Source organism: Rutidosis leptorrhynchoides, chromosome 9 (assembly GCF_046630445.1).
Source record: "Rutidosis leptorrhynchoides isolate AG116_Rl617_1_P2 chromosome 9, CSIRO_AGI_Rlap_v1, whole genome shotgun sequence".
Lineage (NCBI taxonomy): Eukaryota > Viridiplantae > Streptophyta > Magnoliopsida > Asterales > Asteraceae > Rutidosis > Rutidosis leptorrhynchoides.
This window is the reverse complement of record NC_092341.1, coordinates 319,093,443-319,105,023: the sequence shown is the minus strand read 5'-3', so window position 1 is coordinate 319,105,023 and position 11,581 is coordinate 319,093,443. Positions and strand designations below refer to the sequence as shown.

The 11,581-nt window shown below is 33.6% G+C and overlaps 1 non-coding gene across 1 annotated transcript; it reads left to right on the top strand.

The window, feature by feature from the left end:
- Window positions 1-9,050: 9,050 nt before the first annotated feature.
- LOC139869712 (small nucleolar RNA R71) lies at window positions 9,051-9,157 on the top strand. Its single transcript, XR_011766297.1, has one exon. It is a non-coding gene; the product is annotated as a small nucleolar RNA R71 (small nucleolar RNA).
- Window positions 9,158-11,581: the final 2,424 nt, after the last annotated feature.

The window sequence follows — 11,581 nt, the reverse complement described above, 5'->3', positions numbered from 1 at the left end:
AGTATTTGGGTGTAGATAGGGATCAAGGGGGTCCATTTTTGGTATGTAGGGAACAGGATGATACTTTAGGATTGAAGGTCTATCAGGGTGCTAAGGTATTAAAGCGCTGACTCAATTAGGCGATACCATATGGTGCTAATCATCCTCAGGTAGAGAGAGGTTCAGATGAGGAAATGGAGGAAGCAGATGACATTAGGGATGTCATTAGGGAGGCTATGACTGACGTCTACCAGCGTATAGATGAGGTAGAAATGACAAACCAGGATAGACATAGTCGATACGAGCAGTGGCACGCCCGAAATGAATACGAGCATTCCAGGCAACGACAGCATGATAGATGGCACTATCATCAGCATCAGATCATGAGCCGGCTATCACCTCAGGATCACTACGTACCGACCCGACCTGCTTACTATCCTCCATACTAGCCCGATATGAGACCACCATTTACTCTCTACGACCCTAACCAGGCCTATCAGTACACCTATCACCAACCATGGAACCCGACCGACGACATGAACTGGAACCCCTATCCAGATTGATATAGTTCCCGTTGGTGATTTCTATGATTTTTATCTTTTTATTATTTCTATTTATTTATGTTTAAACATACAAATATTGATACTTTTATGTAAGTTTAATATTTTTATTATGTTGTACTAATATTTCATATTTGATTTGAAAGTGGGATTTTAAGTCTCATTTCAAATTACCATGCATGTTTATATTTGTATTGTATGTATTTTATTTCATATACACAACAGGGTAAAACAACGCATTTTCAAAGACTGGCATTAAGTTTAGCAAAAGCTACTAATTTTGACGACAAAACGAAAAACAAATGTGATGTAACAACAAGACGGAATGAACAAATGATGTGCACCATTTATCATTCAACAAACAAACGCCAATATGTTTGGAAACTTTGGTAAAATTTAATCATTTTTCTATGCTAATCACCCTCAATAATTTAAATTGTTACTGATTTCTTGCAAATGAGGGCATTGCAAGATCTTAAGTGTGGGAAGAGGTTAAATTCTTTCGGATTTTTAAAATTTTTTGACTTAAACACTTAGTTACCATTAAAAATACTAGTAAAGCAGTAGTTGTATTAGAATTTAGTGCTCTCTGATAATAAAGAACAGCCCTAGTCTTATATACTGACTACCCAATTCTAGTAAAATTTTTCAAAATTTTCAATTAAATGAACTCAAAATCATGTTTATACATATTTATGAACGATAAAACTAGGTGGGAAGGGATTAAATTTTTTCAGATTTTAAAATTTTGACTTATACACTTGGTTTAATAGCCACCGTTAAAATACTAGTAACGCGGTAGTTGTATTAGAATCTAGTGCTCTCTAATAATAAAGAACAACCCTAGTCTTATATACTAACTACCCACTTCTAGTAAAAATTTTAAATTTTTTTTTCAAATAAATGAATTCAAAATCTCGTTTAAACATATTTATGAACGATAAAACTAGGTGTTAACACCGAAATTATTGTTACCTCGGAAAGGACATAAATTGAGAAACAACCCAAAATGTTAGAATTCATTTAAAATGGAATAGAAGACAATAAAAAGGCAAAGAAAGAAAAATAAAAGCCAAGTGTGGGAAAAATTTACCAAGTTATTTAAAACATATATCACATATTTTTGTACAAATAACTAAAGATACTTTTGTTTTGGACAATTTTATCAGTTTTACCCAATTTCTTATAATATATTTGAAAGAAAAGATGGATCTACACGATGAATCAATTCCATCATTAAAAGGAAGTAAAGTCTTCCGAAAAAGACACGCGCTTCTTGATTTAGGTTAGGAAGTTGTCGTCCAGACCAGTTGTAGAGTCTACGAAAAACCTTGAAAAGTTTTCTCGAAAATCAGCTGGAAATCCATGGACCTCAACATCAAACATGGTCGCCAAGTGGTCAGACTTATCCTAACCATGAGAGGATCTGTCTCGTAAAATGGGGAGGGCGCCGTGCAAATTAGCTTGATAAGACTAATGAATCAGATCCCTAGAAAGGATAATCTCCTTAAAGATCAAAAATAAGCTTTTAAGACTGATATTACTCAATCCTTGAGATTGACTTTTAAAGAGTGAGAATTCAAACTCATGGAATTCGATGATATCTAAACTTGAGCTTGAACGAGAAAATATTTTGATCAAAATTACAAACCGATTTGATTTCTGAATATCCATTTTTAATGCGTTCATTACCATTGAACGTAAAATCCTAGGAATTCACCAGGAATTCATTAGGTCACCTGAACTAAATCGAGTGTCAACCGTAAGAATGGTGGTTGCATAGCATGGTCGAAGACAGGATCTTGTGCCAGACCGAAAAATTATAGGGTGATCTTTACTATTGCTCCTATAAAGGATAGTAATTGCATCCGACACGTTATAGACCATAATTAAAAGCATGTCACGGGACATTGCCTTAACAGTTGCTTGTTCAAACGCTTTCCTTTATAACCGGACGGTAGTTTACCGAAAGGTAATATATGGAGCAAGTATACTGGACGTGTTGTTTTCCCAATACAAGGTTAGCAAGTAGGTGACACAAAACCGCAAGTTTTGAGCTAAAATTTTCAAATCTGAAACACACCAAACCCACAAAAACAATTTCGCAAACACCAGTGAAGGGTTATTCTGGAAAACTTATCTCGGGTAAAAGCCAGATTTAATTTTCAAAAGATCAAATGTTTTCATAAAGATCCAATTTCCTTAAAGGATCTAAATTTTTATAGTCATGTGGAACTGTAAACCACATCGTTATTATCATTGTTCATACCGCCGTATAGAAATCACTGATGTACAAAGTGTGAAGAATAAAGAAGTGATTCTAGTATTTTTATTTCAAGACTATATTGCTTGAGGACAAGCAACGCTCACGTGTAGGAATATTTGATAATGCTAAAAATGAACATATATTTCATAGCATTATCCCTCAAGAAAGACAAGCTTTTAGTTGCAATTGTTCTATTTACAAGTGATATTCGTTTAAATAATAAAAGGTGAAGACAAAAGACAGATTCGACGAATTGAAGACGCAAACAACCAAAAAGCTCAAAAGTACAAAGTACAATCAAAGTGGTTTAAATTATTGATGAGAAACGTCTCAAAATTACAAGAGTACAAGACGCAAAACGCAAAGTACAAGATATTAAATAGTACGAAAGGACGTTCGAAAATCCGGAACCAGGACCAGAGTCAACTCTCAACGCTTGACGCAACGGACTAAAAATTACAAGTCACTATGCACATGAATATAATATAATATATAAATAATTCTTAAAATTATATATATATTATATTATATATATAAACAGTCGGCAAACTAGTGTACAAATGAGTGTGATCTGGAACAGCCCTCCATGCGATCGCATGGGAATCAGGCATCAAAGCCATGCGATCGTATGGCCCTGAAATGTTGTCCACATCTATAAAAGGCGACGAGTTTCAGCGAACAAAAACACATCTTTTTCTTTCTCCATCTCTCAAACGTGTATATATATATATATATATATATATATACATATATTATAATTTTAATTTTAATTTTAATAATAATAAGGGCATGTTAGCGAATGTTGTAAGGGTGTAAGTCGAAATTCTGTCCGTGTAACGCTACGCTATTATTAATCATTGTAAGTTATGTTCAACCTTTTTAAATTAATGTCTCGTAGCTAAGTTATTATTATGCTTATTTAATCCGAAGTAATCGTGATGTTGGGCTAAATATTTAAGACGGGGTAATTGGGCTTTGAACCATAATTGGGGTTTGGACAAAAGAACGACACTTGTGGAAATTAGACTTTGGGCTATTAATGGGCTTTATATTTGTTTAATTAAATGATAGTTTGTTAATTTAATATAAAGATTTACAATTGGACGTACCTATAAATAACCATATACACTCGATCGGACACGATGGGTGGGATATTTATAAGTACTAATAATCGTTCATTTAACCGGACACGGGAATGGATTAATAGTCAATGGACTTATTAAAATAGGGGTGAATTATATACAAGGACACTTGGTGTAATTATAGTTTAAGTCCCCAATTAGTTGGAATATTTGACTTCGGATATAAGGATAATTTGACGAGGACACTCGCACTTTATATTTATGACTGATGGACTGTTATGGACAAAAACCATACGGACATATTGAATAATCCAGGACAAAGGACAATTAACCCATGGGAATAAACTAAAATCAACACGTCAAACATCATGATTACGGAAGTTTAAATAAGCATAATTCCTTTATTTCATATTTAATTGCACTTTTAATTATCGCATTTTATTTACTGTCATTTTATTTAATTGCACTTTTAATTATCGTACTTTTTAATTATCGCAATTTTATTTTATCACACTTTTATTTATCGCAATTTCATTATCGTTATTTACTTTACGCTTTAAATTAAGTTATTTTTTATTTTTAATATTTTACATTAGGTTTTAACTGCGACTAAAGTTTTAAATCGACAAATCGGTCATTAAACGGTAAAAACCCCCTTTTATAATAATAATACTACTTATATATATTTATATATTTAAAAATATAGTTTTAAAAATATAGCGTTAAACTTGGCTAAGATCCCTGTGGAACGAACCGGATTTACTAAAAACTACACTACTGTACGATTAGGTACACTGCCTATAAGTGTTGTAGCAAGGTTTAGGTATATCCATTCTATAAATAAATAAATATCTTGTGTAAAATTATATCGTATTTAATAGTATTTCCTTGTAAAAATTAATAGTATTTTGTACCCCTTCGCTTTAACATCAATAAGCGGTTGAGATTTTATGAGTTACTCCATATCTTTTGAGAACTTTCTCAAGTTGATTATTACAGAAATGAGTACACCGATCACTTATTAAAGCTTTCGGTGTTTCGAACCTAGCAAAAAGACGTTTTTAAGAAGTTGACTACAACTCGTGCATCGTTAGTTGGAAGAGCTTGTGCTTCCGACCATTTAGATACATAATCAATGGCAACGAGAATGTAGAGATTATTATGAGATTTTGGAAATGGACCCATAAAGTCAATACCCCAAACGTCGAATACTTCACATACTTGAATGACATTTTGTGGCATTTCATCACGTTGACTTATTTTTCCGGCCCTTTGACAAGCATCACAGGATTTACAAAGAAGGTGTGCGTCTTTGAAAATTGTAGGCCAATAGAATTCAGCGTCATAGACTTTTCTTGCTGTGAGTTGAGGCCCATAATGCCATCCTGTTGGTCCTATGTGACAATGGCTTAAGATTTGACTAGCTTCATCTACGAATACGCATCGGCGTATTATTCCATCGGGACAACTTTTGAATAAATGTGGATCTTCCCAGAAATAGTGTTTTATATCACTAAAGAATTTCTTTCATTTTTGGTACGACAACCCTTTTTCAAGGAATCCACATACTAATTAGTTTGCATAGTCTGCAAACCATGGAATTTCATTATAATTGATTTTCAAGAGATATTCATCAGGAAAGTTATCTTGTATAGCCGATTCATTTAGAACTTCTAATTCAGCGTTTTCAAGACGAGAGAGATAATCAGCGGCGAGATTTTCTGCTCCCTTTTTGTCTCGAATTTCAATATCGAACTCATGTAAGAGTAAGATCCAACGAATTAATCGTGGTTTGGCATCTTGTTTTGAAAATAAGTATCTAAGAGCAGAATGGTCGGTATAGACCACCGTTTTGCTAGAACGAGATATGAACGAAATTTGTCAAAAGAAAAGACAATAGCAAGGAGTTCTTTTTCAGTAGTTGTGTAATTCGTATATGCTCCTTGTAACATCTTACTAGCGTAATAGATAGGTTGAAATCATTTTTCAATCCTTTGTCCTAAAACGGCTTCCATTGCAAAATCACTTGCATCGCACATGAGTTCAAATGGTAGATTCCAAATTGGAGTTATCATGATCGGCGCATCAGTGAGTTTTTCTTTAAGAATATTAGAAGATTTGATGCATTCATCTGAAAAGATGAATGGAGCATATTTTTCAAGGAGTTTATTCATAGGAGTGGCAATTTTAGAAAAATCTTTTATGAAACGTCGGTAAAAACCGGCATGCCCTAGAAAACTCCTAACTCCTCTAACATTGGTGGGATGTGAAAGTTTAGCAATTACATCTACTTTAGCTCTATCCACTTCAATTCCTTCCTTTGAAATTTTATGACCAAGAACGATGCCTTCTTTAACCATGAAATGGCATTTCTCCCAATTAAGTACTAGATTTGATTTCTCGCATCTAATAAGCATTCGTTCAAGATTAACTAGACATGTTTCAAAGTATCACCGAAGACTGAAAAGTCATCCATGAAAACTTCCATGCATTCTTCTATCATGTCGTGAAAAATCGCCATCATGCACCTTTGAAAAGGTTGCAGGGGCGTTGCAAAGTCCAAATGGCATGCGTTTGTAAGCAAAAGTACCATAAGGGCACGTGAAGGTGGTTTTCTCTTGGTCCTCGGGTGCTATTGGAATTTGAAAGTATCCGGAGAAACCGCCAAGAAAACAATAGTAACTGTTCCCAGCTAACCTTTCCAACATTTGATCAATGAAAGGTAAGGGAAAGTGATCTTTTCTGGTGGCGTCATTTAATTTTCTATAATCAATACAAACACGCCATCCTGTTACAGTCCTAGTAGGAATAAGCTCATCTTTTTCATTTGTGATGACAGTCATGCCACCCTTCTTAGGCACGCATTGAACTGGGCTTACCCATGGACTATCAGAGATTGGATAAATTAAACCTGCATCTAGTAGTTTAATAATTTCTTTCTTAACAACATCTTGCATATTAGGATTTAGTCTTCGTTAGCGTTGCACATATGTTTTATGACCTTCTTCCATAAGGATTTTATGTGTGCAATACGAAGGACTTATTCCTTTAATGTCATGAATTTTCCATGCAATATCTGGTTTATGAGCTTTTAGCACAGAAATGAGTTGAGATTTTTCATTTTTCGTAAGCGAAGACGATATTATTACAGGTAATTCAGATTCACCATGTAAATAAGCGTATTCCAAATGGTTTGGAAGTGGCTTTAACTCTAATATCGGTGGTTCTTCTATCGATGACTTGTATAGATATCTGTCTTCCTCTTTTAACATTTGAAGTTCTTCTGTTGTTGGTTCGTAATCATTAGCCGTGAGTGTGGCTAACATTTCAGCTTCATCAATTGGTTCAGTTCCTTCTCCTAAAGAACATTCTCCTGTTCCTTATAATTCTGGAAATTCTTCTAACAATTCTGCATGTAAATCTATAGTTTGAATATAATAACATGTATCATCTGCAGATTGCGGTTATTGCATGGCTCTATCCACAGAAAATGTAACACTCTCGTCCTCTATACTTAGGGTCAGTTTCTTACCGAACACGTCTATTATTGCTTTAGCCGTGTTTAAGAATGATCTTCCTAATATAAGAGGAACTCAAGAATCTTCTTCCATGTCTAGAATAACAAAATCTACTGGAAATACTAAAGTACCAACTTTAACTAGCATGTTTTTCATTATCCCTCTAGGATATTTTATTGATCGATCGGCTAGTTGTATGCTTATTCTTGTTGGTTTCAATTCTCCAAGGTCTAGTTTAGCGTATTGTGAATACGACATTAGATTTATACTAGCACCTAAGTCTGCCAATGCTTCTATTGAATTAAGACTACCCAGAAAATATGGAATTGTGAAACTTCCTGGATCTGAGAGTTTTTCTGGTAGCTTATTCAACAGTACTGCAGAACAATTTGCATTCATAGTAACAGCCGAGAGTTCTTCCATTTTCTTTCTATTTGTGATTAGATCTTTTAAGAATTTAGCATATCTTGGCATTCCTGAAATCACATCAATGAAAGGAAAATTGACATTTATTTGTTTAAACATATCCAAAAATTTGGATTGCTCGGCTTCAAGTCTTTCTTTTCTCATTTTACTTGGGTAAGGAAGCAGTGGTTGGTATGGTTTAACATAAGGTTTAGCCTTAACTGTGTTATCTTCATTAACCTTTTCAACTACCGGTTCTGTTTCCTTCTCTTGATTAGGCTGTGATGCCTGTGTAGTAGGAATAGAGTCATCAGAAATTACAGGTATTTCAGGTGGTTTAAGTGTAATACCACTTCTTGTGGTAATGGCTTTAGCTGTTTCATTCCGGGGGTTAGCATTTGTATCGCTAGGTAGACTCCCCGGTTTTTTTCACCTATCAACCTTGCTAGGTTACTTACTTCTTGTTCCAGATTTTGGATAGAAGCTTGTTGATTTCTAAATGCTTGAGCATTTTGTTCATTCGTTTGTTTCTGAGATGTGAAAAATTGAGTTTGAGATTCAACTAGCTTCGACATCATATCTTCTAAATTTGACTTTTTATCATCGGTTTGTGGTGGTTTAATTGGAAAAATAGGTCTTTGTTGGTTGTAAGTATTATTGAATACTTGTTGATTGCTAGGACCTTGTAGGTTGTTATATGGAACATTTCGGTTATAATTCTGATTTTGATTGTAGTTTGGTCTTGGCGGTTGATAATTATTTTGATAATTATTTCCAGGCATTTGGTTCATGTATGAAACATTCTCTCTTTGTTCCATTGTTTGTTCAATACTGAGACAATCTTTTGTCAAATGTGGTCCTCCACACTGCTCACAACTAATTCGTATTGTGTGAATATCTTTAGTCATCTTTTCCATTCATCTCTCGAAAGCATCTAACTTTGCGGAAATGGTATCAAAGTCATGGCTAGAATCGGCTCTACCCGCTTTAGATGATCACATCTAACTTTGCGGAAATGGTATCAAAGTCATGGCTAGAATCGGCTCTACCCGCTTTAGATGATCTAACGATGTCTTTTTCTTGATGCCACTCATGTGAGAGGGAAGCAGTGTTATCAATAATTTTGTAAGCTTCAGTTCCGGTTTTCTTCATAATGGAACCACCAGCTACTATGTCGATGTCTTTTCGTGTAGTAATGTCGCATCCTTGGTAGAATATTTGTACTATTTGATAAGTGTCTAAACCATGTTGAGGACATCCTCTCAACAACTTTTTAAATCTTATCCACGCCTCATATAGAGTTTCATTTGGCTTTTGTGTGAACGTAACAATTTCTCCTTGAAGTCTCAAGGCTTTAGATGCCAGAAAGAATCTTTTAAGAAATTTCTCAACTAAAACATCCCATGTGTCAATCGCCCCTTCAGGTAATGATTCTAACCAATCTTTGGCTTCTCCCTTTAAAGTCCAGGGAAATAACATGAGATAGATCTGTTCATCCTCAACTTCTCTGATTTTGAATAGAGTACAGATCCTATTAAAGGTACGAAGATGTTCGTTTGGATCTTCCTTCGGCATACCACTAAATTGGCATTGATTAGTTACCATGTTTAAGATTTGTCCTTTGATTTCATAATCTGGCGCATTAATGTCTGGTTGAGTAATTGCGTAACCTTGGCCAGTGCGTGTAGCTCTCATTCGATCTTCCATACTTAGAGGTTCATGATTTTTCATGATTGAATTTGTTGAATCTGAATCACTAGAGGATTCTAATTTAATGGTTTCTTCCTCGACAATCTTCGGTTGAATGATTTGTGGTTCAGGAGGAATGATTAGTGGTTCAGGATCTCTGAATTGTCCTTGAGTATCCTCCGGGTTCTCAATTGTGAGGTCGGGGTTCAAAAAATGGATTATCGAAAATTTGAATTGGAGTACTTGGTCGACTAGATGATGATTCTAAAAAAAAATCAATGGCGACAATGTTGGCTAGATGTCTTGATCGAGTTACAGGTGGTGAACGTATGAAAGGTGGTGAACGTTTTGCTCGGTGCATTCACTGAATATCCTATTAGTTATAAAAAAAATAAAAAATTAAATAAGTTATCAAATTAATAGACTTTTCTGATTTTGCCCACGTTTCAAATAGCCAATAGATGCAGCAGGTAGCCAGGACCCTTTAAATCGGAAGCCCACAACTCGCCACTAACAAATCCAACTATTACTACGAACCAAAAAATTTTGGATGTCTATCAATTTAACCGCTTAAAATAATTTTTCGTCGAAATTTTGAAGAAGATAAAAATCTATGTCCTAAAAACTAGAGCGTAGAAATGAGAATGAAAAAGAGCGCGTCGAAAAATAAGAGTCGAAAAACAAACGTCAAAAAACAAAAATAAGAAAGTAGAGCGTCGGAACTTAAAAGTCTAAAAACTAAATATCAAAAATTGCGTCTAAAGGAATTAAAGCTTAAAAGGAATTCTATATCTAAAACAGCAATAACTTAATTAGGCACTAAAATCTATTTAAAATTAGAGCGATAAGCGAAGTCGTAAATTTCTAAAGTGCCTAAATCTTAATCTAAAGAAAAAGCACTTAAAGGAATTTACGGCAAAGCCTAAAAATTTAGAAATAAAATAACTACGGCAAGAACTAAGTTTAAAACTAATTACGAACGAAAAATATACAAATTACGAATAAACGAAAAAAATATAAAATTTATAAAAAGAAACAAAAAAATGATAAAATTACTTATTTTTATAAAAATATTATTTTTATTTTTTTTATAAAAGTATTAATTAATAAAACTACTTAAAACTTGAAATACATAATTAAATTAAAACTAAAACTAATTATTAATTTAATTAAACACTAATTAATAATAATAAAAAAATAAATAACCGTATTCCCGTAATTAATGCAGTCTGAGGTTCAGCCTGTCAGGCGACTCCGCGAGTGCGGATGGTTTCTGCCCAAAAAGCTCCGCGAGTGCGGATTAATGCAGACTCAGAAGCTGTGCAGGCTCAAACTGGTTTGGCAGATTCAGTTTATTATTATTATTATTTTTTTATTCTGATTTGTATTTCTGTTTTTAATTAAAAAATATTACTTAACTAAAAAATAAATTACTTATTAGTTTTTTTTTAACTAAAAAATAAAAAAACTTTTTAATTTAAACACTTAAAAAATAGAAATATATACTTTTTTATGTTTTTATATTTTAAAACTTATATAAAATTATATTTTTACAAAAATGGCTTATAAAATCTCTCTGCATTTCCCTTTTTTTACTTCTTTCAAAGGGGAATGAAGACCTTCCTTAGAAGTTGTCGCTCGATCAAAAGGATATAATACATACAAAACCTTTTTTATAGCGTTTCGCTTCGGCGTGATTTTTCCCCGGCAGCGGCGCCAAAAATACTTGATGTATGCGAGGTGTAGTATGAAATAGATTATATTTTACTACTGAATACTATTAAATACGATACAATTTTACACAAGTTATTTATTTATTTATTGAATGAGATATACCTAAACTTTGCTACAACACTATAGGCAGTGTACCTAATCGTAGAGTAGTGTAGTTTTTAGTAAGTCCGGTTCGTTCCACAGGGAGCTAGCTGAGATTAACACTATATATATTTTAAACTATATTTGTATAAATATATATATTTATATAAGTAGTATTATTATTATTATAAAAATGGGGTTTTACCATTTAGTGACCGGTATGTCGATTTTATGTCTTAAGTCACAATTAAAACCTAATGTTAAATA